Consider the following 6,279-nt stretch of genomic DNA (forward strand, 5'->3'; position numbering starts at 1 on the left):
CCCGGACTCCCTCCCGGATAGCCGTGGCGCACTAACCCCCTTCAGGCTGTGTCCATGCCGCCAACCCTAGTCCTCTCCCTGCATTCCGACCAAAGCCCGAGCCTCAGCTCCCAGCCCCGCCCGCCCCGGCGGGTGAGCAGACAAGCCTCTCGGGCTAGTGAGTGCCGGTCGGCCCTGATCCTCTGTGCGGGAATCTCTCCGCTTTGCCCTCCACACCCCTGTTGCTGTGCTCTCCTCCGCGGCTCCGAAGCTTCCCCCCCTCCGCCACCCGCAGTCTCCGCCTGCGAAGGGGCTCCTAGTGTGTGGAAACGTTTCCTCCTTCACGGCTCCCTCCCACTGGTGCAGGTCCCGTCCCTATTCTTTTGTCTCTGTTTTTTCTTTTGCCCTACCCATGTACGTGGGGAGTTTCTTGCCTTTTGGGAGGTCTGAGGTCTTCTGCCAGCGTTCAGTAGGTGTTTTGTAGGAGTTGTTCCACGTGTAGATGTTATTTCTGGTGTATCTGTGGGGAGGAAGGTGATCTCCGCATCTTACTCTTCTGCCATCTTCCCTTCGTCCCCTGTGTAACATTTTTAGTGTAGGACCTGGATCACTGCTAGAGGGAATAGGTGAAAGATGTTGCCTAAATCAGTCTAAAAGCAAACGGTGTGTATTACGCTTTTCACTTCAGAACAAATACCAACATATATGCGGACACTTGGAATAATCACGATTAGTGTCATTCTACAGAATTTCTTACTTTCTTATTGTTAGCACCATTAAATAATTTTTGATATTATCTTTGTTATTGGCACACTAATGTAGAAACGTATTTCATCCTATTTCTAGCCTTCATGTGACATTAATTCTAAGACAAACACAGTAATATAGAAACAACCTCAGTAGAATAAGAAAGATTTAGTGAAAATAATATTTCCCTATATCCTGTTCTAATATGTTTTACTTTACATACATCTGAAAAATCTCTAAATTAAAATACTCTATTATTTTTAGGACAGTATTTATTGACTCCATAAACAGTTTTAATTTTTAAATGTATTGGGTATTTGCTACATTTCTAGAGTCCAGAAAAATTTAAATTGTATTTGAAAACAATAATCTAAAGAAATACTGCTTCTATCTCTATCCCTTGAACCCTGCTCTTTTCCTCCTATTAAATAATCTTTCCTTTTAAATCTTGTTTATTATTCTGTTTTAATATAAGAAATTCATATTGTGTCATATATATCATAATATATATAGTTATATGAAATATATCTTACATGTATTTACATATACAAACATACATATTTATATATACTTGTTTGTATTAACATCTCTCTTATAGTACTGAGTGTATAAACAGTGTTATCAACTTTGCTTTTTTCAATTAATAATATTCTCTGAAGATCATGCCATACTGGATTCCTAGTAATATTCTAAGGTTATTTTTGTTTGTTATTGCTCTCAGTATTCTACGTCCTTGATGCACCATTGTTTATTCAGTCAGTCCCCTAGTGATGGCTCCTTTCTTTGCTTTCAGGCTTTTGCTATTACCAGGCGTCTTATACATATTGTGTTTTCATATTTTTGCCTATGGATCTTTGAGATGTATTTCTAGAATGGAATTGTTGGGCCAAACAGTAAACAGATAACAGTTTTTTAGTTATTGTCAAGTTCATTTTTTTATAGAGATTGTACTGATTCTTATTTCCATCATGTGAGAATTTTCCATAACTTTGCCAAATAAGAGCATTTTCAAATTCTTCATTTTGCCAATCTGATAGGTGAAAAATGTTTTCTTAATTTTCATTTTCATTTTTCTTATTATGAAAGGTTTAGAATCTTTTCATATGGTTAAAAATACATTTGTTCTGTTTATGTTTCTAGTTACCTTTTCTTTAGGGTTAGTACTCTTTTATCTTCTATTTTGAGATGACTTTTTAATGCAAGAATTATTACATTTCTGCCTCTGATATACATTATTTCATTTGGTTTCTTATTTTGCTCATGATGATATTTGCCATGTACTTAAAATTATGCAGTCCCGTTGGTTAATTCTAAATCTTGCCATGCATTTTAAATAATTCTCTACTTTTGTAAACATTTAAATGTTTTTATAATACAAATTTTTAAAGAAAGGCAGCATCCTTACTTGAATTATAACCATTCATGTTATGGCTTCCTTTATGAAGGTTACTATGCTGAGTGTTCTACATAGATTATCACACGCATGCACAAATAACTTTGCAAGGTGGATTCTATTCTTATTCCCATATACGAAATGAAGAAAGAAAAACTCAGAATTTTTTTAATTGTTCAAAATAAATCAAAATGAAATGAGGAAATCGGAATTTGAAGCCACATATAAGACTTTAGAACCCACCACCTTACCTTCGGAAACAATACTTCAACCTTGGCAATTATGCTATTTCCCAAATTTTCCCTTTTAAAGTACAATATTGAAGATATTCTTTATTTTACTTAAATAATCTTGGAGTCCATTCATACACTATTTTTGAAAAGTCACATTGTTAATTTAGGTTAGAATCAGAAAATACTGTTCCATATGAAAGCATGCAATTACTTTGCTTAAATTTTTGTTTCAGCTAATAAAGGCAAACCCTTAAAAAATCTGAGTGAGGATACTTCAAAACTAAGTTTAAACTAGTGCTATTAATTTTCTGTTTAAAAGCCATTATTACCAGAGTTAACTAACTTCTAAGTAGTAACATTTAGTTTCCTTTTAAAAACAAGTTTCCAGAAAAGTCAAGATTCTCCCAATTTACAAAGGCAAGTTTTTACTTGGTTTTATGACATAAAACATATTCTTCTGCCTGACTTCTTTTAGCAGCAGCGGTAGCTAGAGCATCTATAAATATTGTGTGCATTTAAATGTCTCTGTTTTCTCTAGGATTGTAAATAATTGATTAGTAAATCATAAATGTGTTCCTAAAAGCTAACACTGCCTTACTTAACACTGCCCTGTCAGTGATAATGATGTTGAAATAGGACTCAGGATGAAAACACAGTGGGGATTTACTGTTGTGCAATGTGCATGCAAATAACCCTGTATAATTTGCATATTTTAACACTGTTATGAACAACTTGTATCTAGAAAAGATAGCCAAAAATATTACATTTGTGATTTGCTCCTTTTTGACCTACTATATGTACATGAGTTTTATGAGTTTCATTTAGATAAGATCAACGATAATTTGTTCTCATTTAAAAAGATGATTAGAGAATGCAGTCACTATTTTGTGTTAGAATATTTGTATCTAATGATACATATTAATTGTGAAATAATATTTCATAAATAAACCATTTGATTTATCTTATTTGTGCACAGTTTTGGGATCTTTCTAAAGATTATAAAGGAATCTGCACAACAACTAATAATCAATAATAACATATAAACAAGTGAAAACTTTTGCTATTCTTGCCCACATCTCGAATTTAGATAAAGAGAATAAGCCTTGTGATTGATTAGAAATATTATCTGACTCATCAAAAAACTATATGGCCCCATAGCACAATTATAGAATAGTTCAATCGCCTTACAAACACGCTGTGCTTTCAAAATATAATTCTAATCACCCCTATTTTTTTCACAAACTACAGAAGCCACACAGAGATTAAATTGAGAATTGGGGATTCAGTTCCACATATTTTGGCTCCTGAGTCCACACTCATAACCACTCTATAAATCTAAACAAACCCTAAAGGCAATCAGGTTCAATCCCCTATTTTTAAAGTGAATCTCATAGGCTTTGAGAGTCATATGGGCAAAGGATAGAGTCACAGAACTTTGATGAAAATTAGCACATTTAATAATGATGCATGTGTTAATGGAGGGTGACTCTGTGCTCAGTAGAAAGTGGGTAAAGATATTGAATAGTTTCTAGAGTGTGGTCTTTAAAAAGTTTTATGAATATTCAGTTTTAATACATTTTTTGTATTTGTTAGATCATATTTTACCTTGACAATAGAATTATGCATATTTCAAAATTGATATCCCATTAACCACTTCAATTAAAAAAGTCAAAATTGAAAGATTAGTGAATTGCTTAAGGTAAGAGAGGATATATGTTTAATAATTATTTCCTATAGTATAATAAAAGGTTCACTTCTGCAAGTAGATTGGTTTAAAGTTTAACTTGTGTTAATAAGGATAAGCATTTAAAAGCACAAAATGTACAACATGGTCTATTTACACATTGTATAACAGATAAGAATAAGTTGTATTTCCCCAAGAGTTGACTCTTCCTTCCAAAAGTGGAGGCTGAGATATATACATTTTATTGAGGCTATTATGGAAAAAAAATTACCTATAAATTAAGTTTCCATAATAGAGCCCTATTCCTTTTCTTATGAATACTCTGATTACTCTGTCTTCAGTTTATGCCCATGTCATATTTTGAAAATATTCTAATATAGTTGCACGAAAGTAAATAGAAATCCATAAAAAAATATTTTCTCAGCAGGAATTACTTTGAGTTTTAATTATGTGAATTTGATTTTTTACATATAAGATTAATGAAATATATATAATAATCTAATGTATTCTGTCATTAATCTAAATATTTATATTTTAGCTTTTTAGATAACATATGAAAGAATAATAAGATCTTTAAGCAGCATTATTTTAATATTAAATGTATAATTGTGTTGTAAAATGTAACTTGTAATATGAAAAATCATGTACCTAAAATTACAATCATAAAATATGTATAAGAAATAATTTCACATGAATAAATCCAGCAGAGTGCTTATATTTTGTTTTTGTTTGAATCTATTTTTAAAGTGAAAAAATATACATTAGTCAGTAGGTGCAAGAGAAAATTAAGCAAATATGTTACAGTCATGTTTATTTGGTTATATCTGAAAAATTTTATATACAAATTTTTAAATTTTCTAGCAATGAAGTCTATTTGTAATCTGACAAGCAAGAGAAAAACCAAGGGGTATATGTCTTTCTGAGTTCAGGGAAGCCAGACTGAAATTGGCTAAGACACTTCTATTCTTAAGCAAGTTTTTATGACATTGGTTAAAGATTTTTTTTCTGTTTATGGCAATGTGTATGAATCTTTTATTTTGTGTTAAGAGCTTAAAAACCAATAGCTAAATGTTAAGAAGGAAAAGGTAATTCCTGAGTCATCACTAAAATTCTGATATTATAACTTTGAGAGAAACCTTTGTTAATTCATTACCTGGCTATCCAGCCGTCTAATACCCTTGCCAAATAGAAAGTTAAAGAAATAAGTAAACCGTTCCTATTAACCATAGGAAAATGTAAAGAAATAACTAAAAGTCGATCAACCACTGATTTTCTCCATTAGGTATCAAATGTAGTCAGAGAATATTATTTGCATGAAGAAATTAAATAGCAAAACAAAAATGGAAACTCTTGTTTATATTCATATTGATATTACCTAAATATTACATTTTTGGGTATTCAAACTGAGAATATAAGCACAATTGTAAAAGTTAAAGGTTAAGCTTACCTGTTTTTCAGTTTTCAGTGTCATCTAGCAACCTAAGAAATTTTTCCCTGAATACTCAATTAAACTGATCCACAAGACAATATTTAGGGCATTCCTTAGCTGTGTTAGGTTGTTTGGATTCAGTTATTTCTTTCTGCTTTTCTCTGTAGCCCCTTTCATTGTCAGACTTTTGTTCAGTTGTTTGCTTGCTTGTTTGCTTAGTGCCTGACACTAAGCTTTATGAGGATGTGGAAATTTTCTCTCCCTTTCCAGAAGAGTATTCCAACTCCTAGTAGAGAAAGAAGCACATAGCATATGCTCAGTGAATATCTGTTGAAAACAAATAATTTTTCTTTTTCTGTCAAGTTTTGTATCAACAAGAACTTATCTAATTGTAATGTTAATATATTTCTTTGGAAGAAAATAGAGAAAACATATTACTAAGTAAGTGAAATAATAATATCCTAAAAACAATTACCATTGTTAACATTTGGTTAACTTCCTTCCCTTTTTTTGTACACATTTAGTTTTCAAATAAATTAAATATAAATTTCAGGTGGTTTGCTTTCTTCTTTTTCCATTTGACTTCTTATAATAATTAAATAATCATGGGAATATGGGCTTTTCAACATGAAAATATATAATACAATTGATGACATACATGGGTTGTTTTTATTTTCTGCTCTTCGAATACTAATATGAACATACATTGACCTAAATACTTGCCTTTATCTCTCCACATTTTCAAGGCTGCATCCTATTGACACCTCCTTGTCTGATGAAACTATTAGCCCACTTCCTTTCCAGCACTCACAAC

This window comes from Pseudorca crassidens, chromosome 4 (genome assembly GCF_039906515.1).
Source record: "Pseudorca crassidens isolate mPseCra1 chromosome 4, mPseCra1.hap1, whole genome shotgun sequence".
NCBI lineage: Eukaryota > Metazoa > Chordata > Mammalia > Artiodactyla > Delphinidae > Pseudorca > Pseudorca crassidens.